Here is an 11,393-nt window from a genome sequence, read left to right as displayed (position 1 = left end):
TGGAGCAGTTGACTCTGGAGCAGTTGACTCTGGAGCAGTTGACTCTGGAGCAGTTGACTCTGGAGCAGTTGACTCTGGAGCAGTTGACTCTGGAGCAGTTGACTCTGGAGCAGTTGACTCTGGAGCAGTTGACTCTGGAGCAGTTGACTCTGGAGCAGTTGACTCTGGAGCAGTTGACTCTGGAGCAGTTGACTCTGGAGCAGTTGACTCTGGAGCAGTTGACTCTGGAGCAGTTGACTCTGGAGCAGTTGACTCTGGAGCAGTTGACTCTGGAGCAGTTGACTCTGGAGCAGTTGACTCTGGAGCAGTTGACTCTGGAGCAGTTGACTCTGGAGCAGTTGACTCTGGAGCAGTTGACTCTGGAGCAGTTGACTCTGGAGCAGTTGACTCTGGAGCAGTTGACTCTGGAGCAGTTGACTCTGGAGCAGTTGACTCTGGAGCAGTTGACTCTGGAGCAGTTGACTCTGAGCAGTTGACTCTGGAGCAGTTGACTCTGGAGCAGTTGACTCTGGAGCAGTTGACTCTGGAGCAGTTGACTCTGGAGCAGTTGACTCTGGAGCAGTTGACTCTGGAGCAGTTGACTCTGGAGCAGTTGACTCTGGAGCAGTTGACTCTGGAGCAGTTGACTCTGGAGCAGTTGACTCTGGAGCAGTTGACTCTGGAGCAGTTGACTCTGGAGCAGTTGACTCTGGAGCAGTTGACTCTGGAGCAGTTGACTCTGGAGCAGTTGACTCTGGAGCAGTTGACTCTGGAGCAGTTGACTCTGGAGCAGTTGACTCTGGAGCAGTTGACTCTGGAGCAGTTGACTCTGGAGCAGTTGACTCTGGAGCAGTTGACTCTGGAGCAGTTGACTCTGGAGCAGTTGACTCTGAGCAGCTGACTCTGGAGCAGTTGACTCTGGAGCAGTTGACTCTGGAGCAGTTGACTCTGGAGCAGTTGACTCTGGAGCAGTTGACTCTGGAGCAGTTGACTCTGGAGCAGTTGACTCTGGAGCAGTTGACTCTGGAGCAGTTGACTCTGGAGCAGTTGACTCTGGAGCAGTTGACTCTGGAGCAGTTGACTCTGGAGCAGTTGACTCTGGAGCAGTTGACTCTGGGCAGTTGCTCTGGAGTAGTTGACTCTGGAGCAGTTGACTCTGGAGCTCTGGAGCAGTTGACTCTGGAGCAGTTGACTCTGAGCAGTTGACTCTGGAGAGTTGACTCTGGAGCAGTTGACTCTGGAGCAGTTGACTCTGGAGCGAGTTGACTCTGGAGCAGTTGACTCTGGAGCTTGATGAGCAGTTGACTCTGGAGGCCAGTTGACTCTGAGCAGTTGACTCTGGAGCAGTTGACTCTGGAGCAGTTGACTCTGGAGCAGTTGACTCTGGAGTAGTTGACTCTGAGCAGCTTGACTCTGGAGCAGTTGACTTGGAGCAGTTGACTCTGGAGCAGTTGACTCTGGAGCAGTTGACTCTGGAGCAGTTGACTCTGGAGCGTTGACTCTGGAGCAGTTGACTCTGAAAGCTCTGGAGCAGTTGACTCTGGAGCAGTTGACTCTGGAGCAGTTGATCTGGAGCAGTTGACTCTGGAGCAGTTGACTCTGGAGCAGTTGACTTCTGGAGCAGTTGACTCTGGAACAGTTGACTCTGGAGCAGTTGACTCTGGAGCAGTTGACTCTAGAGTAGTTGACTCTGGAGCAGTTGACTCTGGAGCAGTTGACTCTGGAGCAGTTGACTCTGGAGCAGTTGACTCTGGAAGCAGTTGACTCTGGAGCAGTTGACTCTGGAGCAGTTGACTCTGGAGCTGCTTGGAGCAGTTGACTCTGGAGCAGTTGACTCTGGAGCAGTTGACCTCTGGAGCAGTTGACTCTGGAGCAGGTTGCTCTGGAGCAGTTGACTCTGGAGCTCTGGAGTAGTTGACTCTGGAGCAGTTGACTCTGGAGCAGTTGACTCTGGAGCAGTTTACTCTGGAGCAGTTGACTCTGGAGTAGTTCTCTGAGCAGTTTACTCGGGGCAGTTGACTCTGGGGCAGTTGACTTGGAAGTGACTTGGAGCGTTGACTCTGGGCAGGTTGGGGCTTGGAGCAGTTGCCTTTGGGCAGTTGATTGGGCATTGAATTGGGGAGTTGACTTGGGGGAGGTACTCTGGGGCAGTTGACCTGAGCAGTTGACTCGGACCCGTTGACTTGGAGCAGTTTGATCTGGACAGTTGACTTGGAGCAGTTGGGCTCACATTCTCGGAAAATTACCGGGCAGGTACCAGCCGGGTTTTTGGAGCAGTTATCGAGCAGTTAAAAGGAGCAGGGGGCTCTATGGGTTACCGGGAAAAAAAAAGTTGGACTTGGGGATTGATTAGATTCTCTGGACATTGAACTTGGAGCATTTGTTGGGTGTTGACTTGAAATGATTGGGGCGTATCTGGACAGTGTTAAATTGGAGATTAATTGGAGGTTGCCTTGGGCATTGAACTTTCTTTTCTTGGACCCTTATTGGGGCCCTTGACTCCGGAATTGGGCTCTGGAAAGCCGTTTAGGAAAGTTACCGGGGGATGACTTTTTAGATTACCTCGGAGTAGTTGAATTGGACGTTGGATCGGACAGTTTTTTTAGAGTTTGACTCTGGACTTAGAGTGATTTCGGAAAAAAACCCCACAACCAGCAGTTACTTGGGGGGACCGGGGTGTTGTCGGAGCAGGGCCGGGGCATTACTTTTAGCGGTTGAAATTAGTTACATTCTCTGGAAAAAGTTGACCGGACTTGACTTTTGGGGCATTCCCCCTGGAGGGGGAACATTACTTGGGGCATTGATTGGAGCAGGCTTGGAAAACATTTGGGGTGGAACGTTACTTTACAGTTGACTCTGGAAGCAGTTTACTTTGGAAACCCGTTACCGGACAGTTGGGCTCGGACATTACTCTGGGTGGGACCGGACATTGCTTGGACGGGGCGGGATTGTTAACGGACCGGGGGCGGACGGGAGCATTGACTCGGGGGGCGTCGTTTGGAACACAAAAAAAATTAGAATGATCTTGTCAGGGAGGAATCTCACGTGAAAAGTGCAACGTATGTAAGCGATAAGAATACAACAAAAGAACGGAGATGAAAGCCATTTATCCAAAATAAGAAATATAAAACCGCATACATAAGAACGAGTGAGTGGAATGTGGGTGGGTACCGATTAGGCATCGCTCTAACTTCAGTTACAACCGATTATTTATGTATAGAAGTCATGGATCACAACTACAAGGTAACTCCCTACTGTACAGCTGACTACTACTGGCGTGTAGACACACACACACACACACACACACACACACACACACGCAAGCTAACATGCTCGACAAAAGACAGAGTGTAGTTCAGAAGCAGGGGACTCATTACTTGTTCATGTTCCGGAATGTAGGAGTAATCAAATAAATGATATCATGTCTCTGACGTCACAACACGACCTTCACAACACGACCTGTATGCCTGCACTGTCATAAGAGACATTTCCCCCTGGAGGGGAATCATTTCACGGTGTGGGGGCGTTTACATATTGCGTCATCAGCCGAGGAGGGAGGCGGTTTGGAAATGTCCAAAAACTTGCTGACGTAATAACATGTGAACGCTCAATAACATTACAGTATGTACCACATAGTCACAGTACGAACGACAAGGTCACAATACGAACCACATGCAGTAAACGACCGGGACATGATTTCAGACCTGACCGGGACCGGGACCAAGAATCCTGAATTAACCGGGACCGGGACCGGGAACATAAATCAGCATTTGACCGGGACCGGGATGAAAAATGTGACTTAACCGGGACCGGGACCGGGACCGGGATAGTTCAAAATTGCCAATCCCGGTACCGGGAATTCCGGTCGATTACTGGTTAATTCATGATCATAATTTATTACTCAAACTTGTTTAGCAATTTTAAACATTGTTTTATTTGGCTCAGAGGATGTTTAAAGATGAAATTCACAATGAATGAAAGGAAAAACTTAAAATCACAGTGAATGAAATTATGTAAAAGATCCCGGTCAAAATCCCGGCAAATTTGAGTGATTGACCGGGACCGGGACCAAGAATCCCGAATTAACCGGGACCAGGATCATAAATCAGCATTTGACCGGGACCGGGATAGCTCAAAATTGCCAATCCCGGTCGTTTACTGACCACATGGTCACAGTACGAACGACAAGGTCACAAATCACAATACGAACCACACAGTAACAGTCGGTACCTCAAGGTCTCAATACGTACCAAAAGGTAACTGTACTGGTAAGGAAAGGTAAAATATCAGTGTAAAAGAACACAACAAGGGGAGCACTAAATTTGTCTTCCTAAATTAATGAGTGAGAGTGATGTTATTTGTCTTCCTATCCGGAGTGACTGATTACATTAAGGGAACGTTAATGTATTACGCAGAAATTACACTAACTTTTCAAAACCCCCATACTCTCTAAGTTAGTAAGTTATGTGAGAAAAGGCCCTAAACTTTAGGCTCTAAAGTGTATTACATTACACTAAAGTAAGAGCTCTACAGTAAGGATAGCAGTTAGCCTGTATTAACATGCAACATTTAGCGAGACGTACTGTGTACTTTGTACACATTTAGCTAATGATCACTTCGATTAATCATCATTACGACAAATGTGAAATACGTCAAACACTGAGAGTACTCTAGAATGTTCTCCAAAACAGTTAAAAAGATACAATTTAGCGGCGCTAAGAGGTAAGCACGAGAAGCACGAGAATCAGAGACGCGACAGAACCTGCAATCCAGAGATCAGCTATGTGGCAAGCACAAATTGTGATCGTATCTACATTAACATTGTTCAACAAGCAACAAGCAACGCCCGGCCAGGGAGAACTGCTTCTTGCAAAGTCCAGAACATCTGATATATGTGCATTTTAAACTCACCAAAAACCAGCAGCTCAGAAAATTCCAGATACGGCTGAGAATTTAATAATTCTATTGAATTGAACAATTCTATTTTAGAACAATGGTGTAAAGCTGAGACACACAATGATAGAAGATCCCGTATCTACCTGACTCTGTCACGTGATATATCTTTACAATGATCCCATATCTCTTCTGTCTAGCAAACCTAATTCATATCTTCTAAGCAAATATCTCAGACTTTGATAATGCACACAAATATTTCTTCACATTACGTGGTAAGATTTTCTTTGTCGTCAGACAATTGAGGATAATTAAAAAGAGCGATGAAAATAGCAATTATTTTGACAAACGTACATCATTCCAAGACAGCGATCCGCAACTAGAAAGCTTAATTATTTCACGGAAATCATGCTCTGATAATTTGTTACACTCTTTCAAACTGGAGATGAATGAACAAACAGAATAGTCGCTAAATATGATTTTGGTTTGTTTCCTCAGAATTAGACAAAGCAGACTACAGACTGTAACCTAACCTATAAAAGTAACCTCTCCTAAAAGTAAAACAGTCTGGTAACTAGGTAACCAGGTAACTAGGTAACCAGGTAACTAGGTAACCAGGTAACTAGGTAACCAGGTAACTAGGTAACTAGGTAACTAGGTAACTAGGTAACTAAACAAAGCAGACTACAGACTGTAACCTAACCTATAAAAGTAACCTCTCCTAAAAGTAAAACAGTCTGGTAACTAGGTAACCAGGTAACTAGGTAACCAGGTAACCAGGTAACTAGGTAACTAGGTAACTAGGTAACTAGGTAACCAGGTAACCAGGTAACCAGGTAACTAGGTAACTAGGTAACTAGACAAAGCAGACTACAGACAGCAACCTAACCTATAAAAGTAAGTAAGTAAGCACTAAATTAGTGCACTACAGGTAAGTAACCTCTCCTAAAACAACTCTAGAATGTTCTCCAAAACAGTTAAAAACAGACAATTTAGCGGCGCTAAGAGGTAAGCACGAGAAGCACGAGAATCAGAGACGCACGAGAATGTTTCCTCAGAATTAGACAAAGCAGACATCAGACTGCAACCTAACCTATAAAAGCAGCTGGGGCTGTAGAACCACGTGGTGTGAACTGTGACGTCATAACACGTGGTGTGACGTCATAGACAAAGCAGACTGCAACCTAACCTATAAAGTTAGCTCTCCTAACTTAGTGTACTGAAGGTATGCTTGTGTAGTGTGTAGTGTGTGTAAAGGCCTGGTGTATGTGTAATGGCGGCATGACTACAAAGGAAGAGAGAGAGGAGAGAGAAGAGAGAGAGGAGAGAGAGAGAGCTGTACTACTTACTACATTGGAACAAACACTGAACAAGTTACAAACATCAGGACAACAAAACTAATAATAAAACAATAAAACAGTAAAACTAAACAGTAAAACGCAGAACAACTTCGTTAACATTGCTTGGAAACTGAGGAAGGGAATTATTTGAAACTTGTGGATGTAGAGAAATGGTTAAGTAATGTGTAGTGAGGTACGGTTTATACACTAACTACATAACGACATTACAACAGTTATATAAGTTACAGTTACTTAATTAGTGACTAACAAGGTAATTTGCGCATTTACACAGCCATAACAACACTAGAGTAACCATAACAACACTATAGTAACCATAACAACACTATAGTGTGGAACAAAGGCCTGGTACTACAGGTACTACAGGTACTACAGGTACTACAGGTAATAGCGATGTTATCTGACCACACTTCCACGCTGTTGTTAGAAGCAGATTAAGTGCAGTTTGTTTAACTGTCATTAACTGAACTGGTTATACAGTATGGTACTGGTACTGGTCGTGCTGGTTATAGGTCGTGCCCCTGAAACACCAACTTCTAATTCTCGAGAACTGGGAACTGAAACAGTATGAACTGAGCAGGTAGGAGCGACCCCAGCAGGATGTACTATGATAAACAGGAATTGTCAGATGTGATCACATCTTACAATCCGTTTACAATCCGTCTTTATTCAGGTATGGTTTAAACTAAGCCGAATGACTGTAAGCACTGTAATGGATCTTCTATTTACGACTAAAACGCAAGAAATTGGTCAGATAGAAAGAGCTAAGATTTGCAAACACACTAACAAATCTAATAGCCAGATCAAAAAGTAAAAGCAGCTGGGGCTGTAGAACCATAACGCAGTACGCAGCAGACACCACTAGAATAAAGAACCAGCAGTGTAAAGAAGAGAGTTATCCCAAATATGGGCTAATTGGCCATGTCATTGTTGGAACTTGGAATGTTATACAGCAGGGGGCTACAAAACTGCGGCGGTATCATATCATTACTGCTGATCCAGTGCGTTTTAGACTGAGAATTAAATTTAATACACATAGTTTGTAGGTTTGTAGTGTAAAGAAACGAGTGTACTAGGAGAGTTTCAGTGCGGTTAAACAAATTGAATATCATCAGCTCCCCAACGCTTGTGGCCAAAGCTAAAATCAGTACATTTTGCTCATAAGAGCCCTTTCCCTGACGAGAAACTACTGCAAGTCCCCTCCCCCCCCACTAGACGGCTAGTGGGCTAGACGGTGTATCACCCAGGTTACCTGGTTACGGTGTAATACCCAGGTTACCAGGTTACGGTGTATCACCCAGGTTACCTGGTTACGGTGTATCACCCAGGTTACCAGGTTACGGTGTATCACCCAGGTTACCAGGTTACGGTGTATCACCCAGGTTACCAGGTTACGGTGTATCACCCAGGTTACCTGGTTACGGTGTATCACCCAGGTTACCTGGTTACGGTGTATCACCCAGGTTACCTGGTTACGGTGTATTACCCAGGTTACCTGGTTACGGCGTATCACCCAGGTTACCTGGTTACGGTGTATCACCCAGGTTACCTGGTTACGGTGTATCACCCAGGTTACCTGGTTACAGTGTATCACCCAGGTTACCTGGTTACGGTGTAATACCCAGGTTACCAGGTTACGGTGTATCACCCAGGTTACCTGGTTACGGTGTATCACCCAGGTTACCTGGTTACGGTGTATCACCCAGGTTACCTGGTTACGGTGTATCACCCAGGTTACCTGGTTACGGTGTATCACCCAGGTTACCTGGTTACAGTGTATCACCCAGGTTACCTGGTTACGGTGTATCACCCCTTGTAAACCGGTTTCCTTTCTTTCCCTGAGCCACCTCCTTTGTCTTTTTCCTGTCCTACAGTTTATCTTGAAGTACTTCTTCTCCTTTTTTAATCAATAAACTTTCAAGTTGTTACACAAAGTAGTACATAACTATATCACAAAGAAAATTCGCCGAAAGATATGTACATGTCTTGACAACTGACCAAGCTGTAAGGAAGTTTAGGGACACAGGAACATCAAATGGAAGCTCTTTCAGAAATTTAAAATAAGCTCAATAACTAGTCGGCAGACAGAATGCTGTTTCTCCAAGAAGCCTTTCAAACACGATCAATAATTGATCATAATATAATAAATTTACTCTGCTCTAACATAACTATTAAGTGAGTATAATTAAAATTAGTCGCGTTCATTAAACCAACAAGTCGCCCAAACAATGGCAAGTCCTCACTCCTCGCCACTTCTACAATAACATAACAGTTAGAGTAGAATGGTTTAAAGTCAGTGGCGTAACGAAGGGCCCCGCCGACCCCGCTGTGTTAGGGGGGCCAAATCGTCGTTTCAATGTGGGACAATTTGGAAAAACTTAACTACGGTACTAGCAAAACTGCGCGTTTCGCTCTAGAAACATACTTTTTTAGAGATTTTACCGCCGTATCCTCTAAAATCATCTAATTTGTTCAAATTAGGCAACGTTACACCACTGTTGAAAGTGTGGTGTGAAATAAGTAAAGTTTGACACAGCGAGGCTCTTGGTTACGTCATTAAGCACCGACAAGAGTCAATAAGGGAGGGTCCAGGGGTACATAAATGAAGTACGTTAATTGTTCGAGCAAAAACCCAACTGAATTATTAAATGCGTAGAGATTTACTAGAAAACGGAGAAAACGTGGCAACGGTAAACTTATCAATGGCCGGGCAACCTGAGACGTAAATAAGTGACGAAAAAGTAGGGAGAAAGAGGAACTTCTGCAGTGTTAATACTGTGTTTCTAATTGAAAGGGGATGTTATGATATAATTATTACCATAAGAAGAAGAAATAAAATATACCAATCGTTATGAACGGTAAAAAGGGGACGTTAAATTAGATTAAATAACATGACACTGACAAGTAAGAGGTAAGAATTATAAAGGATCAAGAGTAATCACCCTCCTCAGAGAGCAGTGTAATGAAAGCTACACCACGTCCGGCGAGATCTACTTCCTAGTAGAAAGTTCTGGAAGCTTAATAATTGGAATGTTAGGGGCACAACACAAGGGAAAACTCGGTGACGACATTGGTGAGGACAAACAACCAAAAGTAAACAATTGCGGGACATGAAGGATAGAAAACAGGGTAAAGGTTTAAGACCCGAAACAACGCAAACTAAGAGATGATCACAGGATATTGTTCTAGAAAAGCTGTTCTGTAAAGCTAGTGTAAGGTATGTGGGCATTGTTAGTATTGTTAGCAGGTGGGTATTATAATAGGACACTGTAATTATCATCAGGTCCAGGGACCTGGGTCTCTCTGTGTACAACATCAGGTCACGGGTGTAGTGGGCTCTAAGTTTATTAGTTTTACAAACAGACTGTAGACTGTAGTTAGGACTGGGTGAGTAGCAAGATAGAGCTCTAACCATGCCAAGTAACTGGGGAAAATACCAGATGAGAGAGTTAAAGCGCCGAGAAAACAACAAGAAGTAGAAAACAATGGGAATATGCAGACCTTGAAGACAAAGAGAAGTAATCGAGCTATTACTCCGCATAAAGAGACAAGGGCTACAGTAAGTACGATAAAGAGATAGCAAACATTTGAAAAACTACAACAAAAAGCAGCAGCTGAAGAGGGGACATGTATAACACGCGTGATATGCCCCATACAGCGCGCCGCTCTCCCGTATCTAATCATACACAGTCCCATTTCAGTAACGCGGTATTTTATTCCTTTTAAGGAATAATTCGCATATTCCTATTGATTGAATCGTACACTGTATGATAAGGTTTGCGAGAAATCAGTGTCACGTTGGTCTGACAATGTAACCTGAATACGTTGAAGAATCTGCAAAGTGTGATTCTTTCGGACCAAAATTCGACCTAGCTACAAAAAATCAGGTTGTGGACGAACCCATGAAGGACTCCCATTTTCAAACGCTCTTTCCGTTCAAAGACAGATGAATGTCACAGCTTTTCGCAGCGTAACACTGAGATAGAACAGTGGATAAGGTTTAGTTGGAGAAACTGTAACATTTCAGCCATATTTTGAGTACCTACACTCTTGAGATTGTCTACATGTACATAATATACTGTACTGTATAATGTAATATACTGCTTCTCATCATTAGTCTTCTAACTCTACCTGATCTATCATAATCAGAAATACTCCGGTATAATTATACCCCTATCGGTAATGGCAGCTTGTACTATGTATACACGAGTATACATGTAACATGTAGAATAGAAAAGTATTATTCTACTAGTTCTAATTTCGCGAAAGAAATAGTAAAACAGAAAGAGAACACTACGGTTTATCTTAAAAGGAGCAATGACTATGATAGATTGACGATTTTGCACGTTTACGGTTTTTTGTCCACAATATTCACATCTCAAGAGATATTGAGCTATAAACATTACCTTTCATAAACATTGAATTTCATTCAAAAAGATCAATACATGACGAATTTATGGGCTGAAAGCTATCAAATTTGGTGCGCATGCCCAAATATGGTGTTGCGGCTCATAATTTTCAGTCCTCAGCTATTTTTTCTCAATTTTTGATGAAAATTTGAATATAAACTTGGGAGACCAGCAGCTACAAAAAGAGTACCAAAACAGGCAACAAGCTATGTTTGGCAAGGACTTCTTGATAACAATGAGGCTGCAACTTTAAAATAGGCTTTGGAAGTAGCATATTTCAAAAATACTAATACCACAATATATACAAAATTTCGAGAAATACCTCTAAGTTTTGATCTCTGGACTGGTGGTAATAAAATTGTAACCGATGAACAAAAGCAATTAGCGCTCAATATAGCTGATTGCTCCAAGATTAATTAATCTACGGATATTTAAAACTGTACCAATGTATGATTGAACACCGCGCCTTGTACATACTAGTGCTATCACTACCTAACCAAGCGTCATGGCTTCCTTCCTTCTTCATTATCAATTTCTTGGCTAACATTTTATTGCTGCTTCTGAGTAAACTATCCGGATCACTATTGAGTTGTAACTTGATATCACTGTACAGGTGGAATTAATTAAAGTACAAAAGTGCAAATTGTTCCCAGTCTTTAATTGACGGTGTCAATGATTAAAAGGAAAATAGTACAATGCCGACTTGTTTGTCAGAGGGATATTAGCCGGCTGTTACGGTAACACTGTAACAGCC

This window comes from Bolinopsis microptera, chromosome 9, assembly GCF_026151205.1.
Source record: "Bolinopsis microptera isolate Bmic1 chromosome 9, MBARI_Bmic_1.0, whole genome shotgun sequence".
NCBI classification, from domain to species: domain Eukaryota; kingdom Metazoa; phylum Ctenophora; class Tentaculata; order Lobata; family Bolinopsidae; genus Bolinopsis; species Bolinopsis microptera.
The sequence above is the reverse complement of the archived record's forward strand: the minus strand, read 5'-3'. Positions refer to the sequence as shown.